This window comes from Ambystoma mexicanum, chromosome 3p, assembly GCF_040938575.1.
Source record: "Ambystoma mexicanum isolate Mex_15411 chromosome 3p, UKY_AmexF1_1, whole genome shotgun sequence".
NCBI classification, from domain to species: Eukaryota; Metazoa; Chordata; class Amphibia; order Caudata; family Ambystomatidae; genus Ambystoma; species Ambystoma mexicanum.
Window position 1 is genome coordinate 735953072 of NC_090925.1, and position 12295 is coordinate 735965366.

Below are 12295 nucleotides of genomic sequence, written 5' to 3' on the forward strand. Positions count from 1 at the left end.
TGTGTGTGTGTGTGTGTGTGTGTGTGTGTATGCACAATTTATGTGAGCAAGGAAGTACGGCGTTGCAAATGGGCAGGCCATGGGCGGACCAGGCAGCAACTGCAATGGAAAAGACACTATCGGTTCAGGTCGTGTCTCGCAAACATGGAAAAAGTGGCTTCAGTACATGAATCACGGAGCGAGTTTAGTCCTCAGTCACCTTATTGTCTGTATACAGTTTGCAAGTCCATGAGTCTTGCTGGATTAGCAGACATAAACAGCGCACAGCAGGCGTCCGGCAGGGAGACTCGAGTTCAATGAAAGCATAGCTCACCCTGCATTGCTCTCAAGGATCTTGCCACTCTAATTTGTCTCTTCACTGCACGTTCAAACGGTCTAATGGAGAAAGAGTACAACAGTAATCACCTCCTGCACTTTTAAAACAGTATTGCCCCATTCCTCACACAGTCCCAAAGCATGAGGCTCGACTTTCCATAATGACCGCACTATTTCAATAAGGTGTTCCCCATATGTGTTGAAACTAGCCACTACATGGGTGCTCAGGCTTGCCCATCACAGTTCAATATGTAGCTATAATATGCTATCCCTCCCTGCCAGCGATATGGTCACCTGCTTTTACCTTGTTGCCTGCACTGTGCCTATGCCATTTGAAATGCAATCATTATAGCCCTTCGTGCCTTGCTACTTGCACCCTAGTCACTGCAGCCCACTGTGCCTTTGCTGATCTCTGCCCACTGTGCCCATGAGTATTGTAGTCACTGCAGCCTATGGAGACTATGCTGAACCATGCCCTCTTTGATTTTGTGTAACTTAGTTTCTGCTACCCACTGGGCCTATGCTACTTGAACCTTAGCCACTGTGGCCTACTGTGCATATGCTATTCTCTGTCCAGTATGCCCAATTGAAATACCCTATCCAGCTCTCCGTGCTTATTGAAATTTAGCGTCCACAATAGACCTTCATAGTACTGTTACAGCTTGAGCAGCCCTGAACAGTGTGTTTTTCACCACCTACTGCATAAACATGGTCCCCTACTAATACACCTTATGACCCATTTGAGACCCTCCTGGTCGCTTGCCAATTGTATGATCGCTCAGAGACCACTATGAGCGACCATAGGGCACAGCACAATATCAGAGACCACTGTGATATTGTGTTGTGCCTTATGGTCGCTTAGAGACCACTGTGATATTGTGTTGTGCATTATGGTCGCTTAGAGACCACTGTGATATTTTGTTGTGCCTTATGGTCGCTCAGAGACCTCTGTGATACTGTGTTGTGCCTTATGGTCGCTCCTGACCGCTCACAGGCCCTCCTAGGATTTTTGCTATTAGCCTAACAGTATTTTACTGTTGACTACTGTATCTAGCCCAATTGGTGCAAATAAAGCCAGCCGAGCCTCACTTTACACCACCCCCCCCCTATATCCCTAGCTATGTTAAGTTGGATATTGTGCATCATGTTCCCCTTCTGCCTTGTCCGAGCGGACACCCCGTGCACTGGCACTCACTTCCTCGCCCTCAGTAATGGGCTCACCAAACTAGCTTGCCCAAGACACCATCCCATCCCCTGTCCTACCCCCTTCCTCCCCACCACACCTCCCTTCCCAGCCTCCTCCATTCTCTTTTCCAGGCTCAAGGACACCTACGCAACCAGTAAGGAACACCATCCCACCTCGACCATCACTGATGATCCACATGTACACCCCAACCCCTCAAGCAATGGTAAAACACACCCTATCCTAGGATATGAGAGAACATCCCGTTTAAGAGCTCGCACAAGGCTACCACACCACAACCCTACTACCAAGACCCAGCCTCCCATATCACCCAAACCCACGGCCCACACAACAAATGACACACACACCCAGCCTAGAGCAACTAAAACTACTCCACTAAGTGGCCCACCAACTATAAACACTCCCACTAAGGAGCCCAACCCTCCCATTAGTCTCAAAAATGCACTCATCAATGCCCGCTCCCTTGGAGCCCACGCCATTGATATTCATGACCTCATCATCGAACTTGACCTTGACATGTTAGTAATCACAGAAACCTGGCTACACCAAGCATCAGGCCCTCTGCTAGCATTGGCTATTCCACTAGATTACACCATTCTCAGATCTGATAGAACCACCACTCCAGGAGGCGGTGTGGCCATCATTGCAAAAAACACTTATCAAACTTAGATCAAGTTCCATTGAAATAATCTCAGGGTACGAACTACTACTCGCCAAACTCTCATTGAATGAAAACACCACAATTAACATAGTGGTCATCTATAGAGCCCCTAGCACAAACAGCCACCCAGAAACAGACATCCCACTAATACTGGCGCCCTTCCTCAAACCCAAAACGAAATGTATCATCATTGGTGACTTGAATCTAGGTTTTAATGATAACCAAGACACCAAAGCAACCGCCCTCATCCTGGCATTAAATGACATGAACTTCTGCCAACACGTCAATGTCCCCACCCATACCAAGGGCAGAACCCTTGATTGGATCCTCACCCTCAACACCAACATCACCTTGGGCCCGATTACCGCACTGAATTGGACAGACCACTACTGCATAGAATTTACAATCACTAGCGACGTCCCTTGCACACCCAAGAACATATCTATGGACATCATCGAAAGTAGACACTCTAAAAAGCTCACACCTGAGAACTTCGACCCCACCTTGAACAAATTGCTAGATACCCACTCAATCCTCAGCAATGACCCAACTACTATCGCTGAGTACTACCACAAATGCCTCTCCACAGCGATTAACACCATAGCACCTGTAACCTCCAAACTAAGGCGCCTCAACAAAAAATCCAACTTCTGGTTCAACAAGGAATTAATCGCCCTTAAAAGTAAAAAACGCTCTCTTGAGCATGCCCATAATAAACATCCCTCCCCGGACTCAGCTAAAGCATTCAAAGACGCAAATACCCTCTACAAATCAGCTATAATCTCACATAAAGCTAACGCCTACAATGCTCGCATTAGCAATGCAGCATCCGACTCCAAAGAGCTCTTCTCTATCCTTAGAGAACTTGAAAATCCACTTCCGACCGACACACCCATAAACACAAGCAAAGAATGGTGTACCACCATACAAGATGCTCTTGCCACCAAAATCACTGTTACAAAACAAAATCAACTCCAAAAAATTACTCCTAGCTACAAACCCCCCCCCCTTCCCTAATCCCTGTACCCTTTTCAGTGACAACTCCAACCCCCCCTTCCAATTCACACCAGTCACCCACAATCTCGTACTCAATACTATCGCCAAACTAAAAGCATCCAACTGCAAAGGAGATACTGTCCCAGCCAAACTAGTCAAAGCCTGTGCACCCACCCTGACCCCCCTCATCACTAAATTTGTCAATGCCTCATTCAACTCCAATACAGTTCCGACTTGCATTAAAGAAGCCTGGGTTACACCACTTCTAAAAAAACCAAATCTAGACCCTACCATTCCAACTATCGCCCCATAACCACGGTCCCATTCTTACTCAAAATCATCGACAAACTAGCCTACAACCAAATTCAAACCCATTTAGAATCTAACCAGCTCCTCGGCACCAGACAATCAGGCTTCAGGCCCAACCACAGCACTGAAACAGCTCTCTTGGACCTCAAAATCCAGATGGATGCCATTAGGGATTCAGGGAAACTCTGCATTCTCCTGCTGTTGGACCTCTCAGCTGCGTTCGACTTGGTGGACCACGACAAACTCTGCAACTCACTTGCCCGTGATTTTAATTTCTCTGGGGCAGCCACTGCTTGGGTGAAATCATTCTTAACTGACCGCACCTCCAGAGTGTCCATAGGCAAAGAAGCAGCCAACCCCATCCCAGTCCCCATAGGAGTGCCCCAAGGCTCTTGCCTTTCTCCCACGCTGTATAACGCATATACCAAGCTCCTGTTCTCAGCACTTGACGATATGGGTGTCATATACACACATTTTGCGGATGACACCCAGATCCTTATACCTCTTACAGGCAACTATGACCAGGACACTTTAACAATCAATAAAATTTACGTCATCATACAAAACTGGATGGCATTAAACAGCCTATGTCTTAACGATGAGAAGACGGAAGTCCTCATCGTAGGAGCTCCAGCCAAATTAGCAACCCTTCAGCCAGAATATTCAACCATCAACATCGACGGCACCAATATTCCAGTGTCAAAACAAGTAAAAACACTGGGCGTGTACTTCGATGCTAGCCTGACCATGACTAAACAGATCAATGTACTTTCCTCCTCCACGGCCTACACTTCCAAATTAATTGCACTCAGCCGACAATTTCTGACCCCAGCAAACTGCCTCACCCTGGCCAGAGCACTGGTCCTATCGAAATTGGACTACTGTAATGTATTAACTGGGCACCTCAAACACCAACCTAGCCAAAATGCAACTTTTGCAAAACAAAGTCCTGAGGGCAGTGCTAGGCATAAAAAAATCAGACCATATATCCAAGACCAGGAAAGATGCCCACTGGCTCCCCATCAAAGCCCGCATAATTTTCAAAACATTATGCATCACCCACAAATGCATTACAAAAAAAGGACCTATCTACCTCAATAACACTCTGCATCCTAAAACTAACATAAGATTACTGAGATCCAACGACAAACTCCTCCTGGACCCCCCCCCCCCCCGATTCAAAACCACAAGAGCAGGGGGCAGCAGCTTCAGCACTTTAGCCCCCAAACACTGGAACACCCTACCCTTCATCAAAAAAAGCATCCTCCTTCACGATCTTTAAGAAACAGCTAAAAAACTGGTTATTCAACCAATATTGGCACCCAAAGATAGGACACCTTCCATCGGATACTGTTGTGAATATGTTGTAACCTATATCATGTAATGCAACTAATGTAATGTTTGAATGTGACTAATTTCTAAGCTATCTTATAACCTCGCCGTGACACCCGAGGGTCTGGGCGTGTAACAAATAAAAAAAATAAAAAAATAAAAAAAAAATTCCTGCGCACACCATTACTGTGAAAACGAAAATAGTGCATCATTTACAATGAACATAATGCGAAAATATAGATGGGGTGGGGTAAGGGATTCTTTAAAGTGGGGTGAATGGGGTGGGAAGCACTTCAGGACCCCCGCCCCATTTCCTTTCACATACATTCGTTGAAAATGATTAAACATTTTTGCATTTGCAGTAGCAGATGCCAAATGTTCACATTAGATCCCTTAAAAATGCCCAAAGGGGAGTGCAAGCCAAGAAAAGATTTCTTTTTCAAATAATAGAAAACCAGAATTAATCAGGATGATACTTTTATCCAGCTAACTGTAAACTGTTTGGCAAAGGCCGGTATGTGTTAACTTTATATATTTTCAGGCAGTCCTGCAATTCCATTCCTAAAAATGAATTTGTTGCGTAATGCATAACTACATTATTGCTACTGTAAATCACTGCAGTGTTTTTTTTCAATGATGTTTACGTTGGTGACCCTAGTGTCAAATAGATTTCATTTTGTTGTGGAAGGTGCATAATATTGATGACTAACCGCTTTTTGAAAAGTTAAATGACGACACAACCAGGTTCTGTGACCTGCTAGTGGCATCTTTGCAACTGATGCTCAACCCATGAACTGATACCAAACTCCTTGGCATAATATCTTTTCGCCCCTGTTGCTTCATACCAATTCCCCTGAAAAGTGAGATGGCCGCAAACTACAATATTTTATCTAGTTTTCTGCCTACTAGGCCATCCACTTTGCTTAGTCTGTTATTTTCTTTCCTCTTAGATAATGAATATACAAAGCTAACTAGATGTTGATGCAAAGTCGTGATCAATAGTTCCATCATATCTGTACATATACAGATCTACTGTAATTCCATACACGGTAGTTAGCCTCCAGAGCTCACGTTGGTCTTCGATTAGGATTGCATTATATATTACTACCTCAAGGAAAGAGCTGGCCAATCTACAGGCCAGGATTGCAAGCAGAATCTGCAAGTAGCTGCCTACATTTCATGCCAGCATTTTGCACCTCTGTCCAGACTTTAACCTGTCCTTGGAGGGAGTGCCTCAGGCTGAGTCTCCACTTGGGGTGTCACACCTCTCACCTCTACCCACCCCCTCCCAAGCCCCTCACTCACACCTCTGGGTCCACCTGCAGGCCCTGGGAATAGTTATTTTCCAATCGCAGACGTATGGGTAGTTTCTTTTTAAGGTAAGCCTGAATTGTTCAAAACATGGTTCCTTTAAAAACTAAAAATTAGCACCCCTGGTGGCAGCTCTCGGTACCAATAGTGATAAATACTACTTTCATGAGTGCACAGGGCTGACATGCTGCACTTGGACCTACCTTGTTCAAGCTTGAGGGCCATTAGCGTCCCTTCCCACCCCCGAAAGTGGTATTTAGCGTTCTATTGAAAACCGATGCTAGCAATGATAGACAAGGCTCATCTTGCCCACCTGAAGTTTGTCTCGGGCTATGACGCTCCTTTAACATTGAACTTTTTGATATATGAAACTTCTTGCACAGCAAATGATGGGTCAAGCGTACAATACACAGGACGCTGCCCTGTCCAACACAGACTGCAACACACTGCACAGAGCCTTGCATTGAAAACTGAAGTCAGTCTTTTTTTATCACATGTATTTATGTCCATTCATGCCGCTAACCTTTACATTTTACAGACACTCATCTCACCGTTTTACTTCAGTGGTACACAAAAATGCTTTGCAACATTGCTAATCAAATAGGTTTGTTTGCTAATCAAGAACATTTTAATTAGCAAACTCTGCTAATCAATGTTTGGAAACTATTTTATGCCTTGGGCTGGTATCTGGTTGAGCTGACTACATCAATAGATCCAGTGATATGTTAGCTTGGTGTGGTAGGATGGTGCATGCATGGTTGTATGCAATTGACCCAAGCCCATGGTCAAGCTCTACTTCATGTATGCGTAAATGCTTCATTTTATGGTAGCAGGATTAGATCCCCAAAGTTGACTTGGCGTGTTAAAACTTATGTTTCATTTGTGCATCCTCAAACATGCAGCTTCCGTTATCGGTACCCAGACAGTGCCGTGCTACTCATCTGTTCAACTTTGGGGATCTAAACCCGCGAGCATGATGCTTTTGAAGATTAACCATTTACGCATACATGAAATGGAGCTAACCAGGATGTGCATAAACACGGGATATCCAGAAATAGATTACATAGGACAGTATGTCTTTGTAATTGAGGAGTGTGTAGTGATATAAGCCCCGAGGAAGACCTTCAACAGGTCGAAACATCTGCCGGCTATATGTAACTAACTCACATTAAATGAAGGAGAATACGAAATCAGTGTTAGTGTTGTTTGGACAATGGTTTGTTAAGAATCTAGTAGGCGTAAAACGAATGTGGGCCACTTAGGATTGTAGATAAGTACAACTTAGAATTATCAGGATTAAAGGAGCACATGTAGTATTGCTAAAACAACCCCTTTGCAGTTTAAACATTGTATAAGATATATGATATGTTACTTATAACACACTTAATACCCAGAAGTTTCTAAGCACGGACTCGGGGATCGAACCTGTGTTGCGCCGTGTCGCCTTGCTTCTCAGGTGAGCACGTTGCTCCCGAGCTATCCTCCCAAGACGAATCGGAGGTGCTGGGAAAAGCAAATCTGGGATGGCGAAAAAGGTTGTGCTGCACCAAAGACACTGCTCCGTGTCCTTAAGTCTTTTCCACGAAATGGACAAGCCTAGGTGCTCTGAGAACTACTGCCATGATGATTTGGTGCAGCATTACAATATTGCATCATAAAGAGGGGAAAACTGAAATGTTGCTGATTTTTCAGGGATTTGCTAACACAGCAAATTCTCATTCCTGAACCATAACTCCTCCCAACATGTTTTTGCTAAAGCTACTTGACAACCTTTGCCAAGCATGTTTAAAGGGAATGCAGAGCAATTTCTGCATTGAGCACGCATCCATGCTTCACTAATTTTCATAAACCCATTTCCCATCTCTCTGAAGTCTTGGAAAATACTCCTCGACTTTTCTTCAAGATCATTTTTCCAACATTGCATCACGTTACACACACATGCAGATAATGACCCCTCTACCCATGTCCCCATTTTTCTCGTTAACTTTGTATCTTAATGTATCTCGTTACCTTAGAATTCCTGTCTGTATTGTTCTATGAGCTTACACTTACACATGCGCTTACAGAGGTATACTCACTTACACATGCGCTTACAGAGGTATACTTTGTTGAAAAGGGCCTGCATGTGGGATCTGGGGGGGGGCATAGCAGAGAAACTCATGTCCTGTTGCAAAGAGAACTCAAATGGTCTGTTCAATTGAAGGTGTCTAAATGCCCTCTAAATCTACACCACCTTGATTTGTAATTTGGACTGTTAGTCATCTGATTGGAAGGTCAGTCACTCCGCAGTCTTCCGAAGTGCTTGGCTGCATTTTACCTACTAGACTAACCATACTCTTCTACCTGATGGAGGGTTTTATTCACCCCTGCATTGCAAAATGTTCAGTGGAATTAATTTCCAGCAAAGCATAGTTGCTATGTATGTTGAGAAAATTATGGAGTCAATGAACTAGCAAGTATATCCATTTGAAGGTATTTTAAGGTGACTTTCACACAGTGCATTTGCATTATTTTACTCAAAAGAATCTCCATTTATGACCCATATAACTCACTGCCCCTCGAAGAGCAATTTTTAGGTTTGGCAAGAAAAGTTGTCAAATGTGATCTTTCTATGGTTTTTCTACTTAATGACTGGAGGAGGAACTTCATTCGAGATTAGAGGTGGGATGGTAACCAGTCTATTTCGGGTAGACTCTGGTATTTGGAGTATATAGAAATGCAGTTATGTTGGTGTGTATTTGAAAATGAAGAATCGGTACTGAAGGTTATATGCTTCAATTTTAATATATTTACCTCTGATGCCATCAGCAATTAGTTAAAATTTGAAGTTGCAAGCCACTAGCCAGCCATAAAGTCACTTCCCACCGCAATGCTGCACACAGTACACCACCACACACTTACTCGCCAAAAGTCAACCATCATTACCAAATTGCGAGTGCACATTTTGAGCCCGGACACAATTCACTGTATTAGTAAAATATTGTTTCTTTAACCTTTTTAATGTGTAAAAGGTTTGTATTAAGGAATATGATAAAAAGAAAATAAACACGCTATGGCCAATCAGAGTTTCCAACATGGACCATCAGAAAATGAACGCATCAATGAGTGCAGCATTGGCACAAACTATAGTCTGGCTTAGCTATACTAACGAGCAGAAAGGTGACTTGGTATAATCCTTTGGCTACGGATTGGCAAGAATGAGAGATGATGGGATGAAACATATTGACCTACTGTGAGATTACTAGCAAAAGCCACCAGTCTGGGTTAGCTTTTATAATTGCAATTCAAAACAGATACACAGGTTCAAACAAGACCTAGGTGGAGTTCCCAGGTTTATGTATATGACCAAATCGAAAACCCATTGATATGATTACGGATGTTTTTGCCACGAAGGCTGGAGCAGTAGCTAAATGCAGGTCCTCGCTATGGGGTTATGTGAAGGCTCCTGACCTTAAAGTTGCAGAAAACTGCTTCCTTAAAGTCCTAGGTTTGCCTCGATCTGCATCAAATTATGGAATTCGCCTAGAGTTTGGACTCATTAATTTGGAAGATGATTTTGTAATTCAGCCAACTTTACATTGAATGTGTCTGGACCAATAAGAGGGCTTCCCTTACCCAGTCAATCATTAAGGTGATATTATCGGAAACAAATGCACTTGAAATTCCTTGGCTGAATCACGTTCGTACACAATTCACTATTAATGCAGAGTCCTATTTCAAAGACAGTTCCATTATAGAAGGAAAAACAGCTATTGTTTTAAGTAGTAGGATAAGGACACAAGTAGAGGAGAACCGAGAATCTTACAAACTAAAATCTTAATCCGAATTATTATGTACCAATTTCGTTGGGATGCACACACAAATACCCGACGTGGGTAACTAATCCAAACCAAAGGATAGTAATAACAGGGGCGAGATTCAGTGGTCTTCCATTGAGAGTGAAGACTTGGCAATTATGTACAGCTCTGGGATTTTTAAATGACTGCAGAGATGTTTTTCCTGTCGTCAGAAAAATCCGGCCTTTTGTTTTTACTTGAAAATGGATTGTGGCTTGATTTGCACGAACCCAGCTCTACGAGTACCCTATTGAAGGCACCCAAGCACTACATTTGTTTTCATTTTAAAGCTTGTTGAAAAATAATAGTTATGACTTTATATTTACGGACCCAAAAACAAATGTGGATAAGTACAAACGGAACTGTTGAAAAAAATAAATACTATAAAACCGAGATCCTTAATTATAATATGCAGGGTTATCAATTGCTGCTGAGGTAGCTTGCCGATGATGGCCCCTCCTTCCTCAAACTTCCCATTCCCCACCCCTCCCAGAAGCCCCACATACGCATCTCTGCTCTTTGATCATCAGTCAAATTTTATGCCATCTGTAAACTGAACATTGGTATAAAGTGCAGTACTTCACTAAAAAGACTGGTTGAAAGAGGTGTTTATTGGCAAAATCAGACTTGGGATTTAAAGGTTTGCTCTGCAATCATGGGCATAATTTTGGTGTAGTGGTTGGTTGTACCTCTGTTGCACTTTCAGCACAATCGACACATTTGCAACGTCCATGATTTTAATCCATGCGACTACTAATATGGTTAGTCCTTATGCCCTTTGGTTTGGATAATTTAGGTAGTCTGGTCTGTGTGTCTGTAATCGCTTTTGTTTGAGTTGCAGTTTTGTAGCTAATGAATATCGGCGAAATGGTGTTTTTGTTTGTTTTATTTCTAATGCGCTCCAGGCCCATAGGTAGAAGGGCGCAGCAGGTAGGATAATGCGAAGCTTACATCGTTACAGATTATACAGGATAAAGTGAAAGTTATACATATTATACAAGATACAGTAATGGATATTATAGATATTATGCAAGTTATACAAATTATACAGGATACAGTAATAGTATACAAATGTGCAGGACCATCGTCGTGCAAGTCGATGAGTTCCATAGAGGATGGTACGCATAATGTCGTAAGACAGAGGAGAGGTCGAAATGTCATAAGACATGTCGTAAGACAGAGGAGAGGGACCAGTGTCAGGTCTGAGAATACTATAAACCTATGTCTAGTGGTCGTTGGAGATAAGATATTGGATGGCATTCCTTCTGAATAGTGGGTACTGCTGATCTGCTCTTAGATTGTTAGGTAATAGATTCCAGGTTTTGGCCGCCTTCACAGGGAAACTATTCCCACCGACCGTGGTTAGTTTAAATCTAGGTACTACCAGACAGTTAGTATTAGTAGCTCTCATTGGTCTGATGGAGGTTTTTTTTTGTATTTTGTTCGTGCGGTAGCTTGGGGCAACGTTGTTAAGAGCTTTGTGTGTCAAGGAGATCATTTTTAATTGAATTTTGTGGTTTGTAGATAGCCATTTATGTTGACGTCTAATGGTGGAAATGTGTGCCCTTTTATTTATGCCCAGTGCGGCTCGCAAAGCATTGTTTTGGAGTGTTTGTAGTTTCTGGATGGTTGATTTGTTGGCGCCACTGTAAAGGGCATTACAGTAGTCGATCTTGGAGAGGATAAGTGCTCTAGCCAAGATCATGCAACTGTTGTTAGAGAGGAAAGGCTTGCCTGCTCTTATCAGTTTGCAGGTGTAGGCGGTGGTGGAAGCCAAGGTATTAAGTTGTTTATCGAATGATGGTGTTGAATCCAAGTAGAAACCGAGGGTTTTTACTTCCTTGGAGACCCTGATAAGGTTTCCATCAATATTGAAGGAAGAGAATTCCTGACTTAATTGCACTGACTGGTCAACTTTATGTCACTGTCGCATTTGTGACAAATGTTTACATGATTAGTATTAAACTTCTGTTAAATTTGGTGCTCCTCCAGACAAGATTTTGTAACTTAAATGGCAATGGAAGCTGTTGTGTTTTTCTAGGTAAGACCATACATTTTTCTATAAGCAAGACAAACGGATGCTTTTTAGATTTCTGACGGATGATATGATAGGTTATTTATAGCATGCTTAATACCCAGAGGTTTCTAAGCGCAGACCCGGGGATCGAACCTGTGTTGCTCCGTCGTGTCTTGCTGCCAAGGCGAGCACGTTACCCCTGATCTATCCTGTAGATGGTGATATCATTCATATTTGTACAGAGACTGGCAATAAACTTGAGTGGAACTGAATTTGGTTCTTTTGTAGTAGCACTGAGGGCAAAGGTGGGACTA

At 42.9% G+C, this 12295-nt stretch overlaps 1 protein-coding gene across 2 annotated transcripts in view; it reads left to right on the forward strand.

Annotated features, from left to right (window-relative positions):
• Positions 1 to 12295, forward strand: part of FBRS (fibrosin) — a 710625-nt gene that overhangs the window by 114405 nt on the left and 583925 nt on the right. The gene's annotated exons all lie outside the window — the stretch shown is intronic.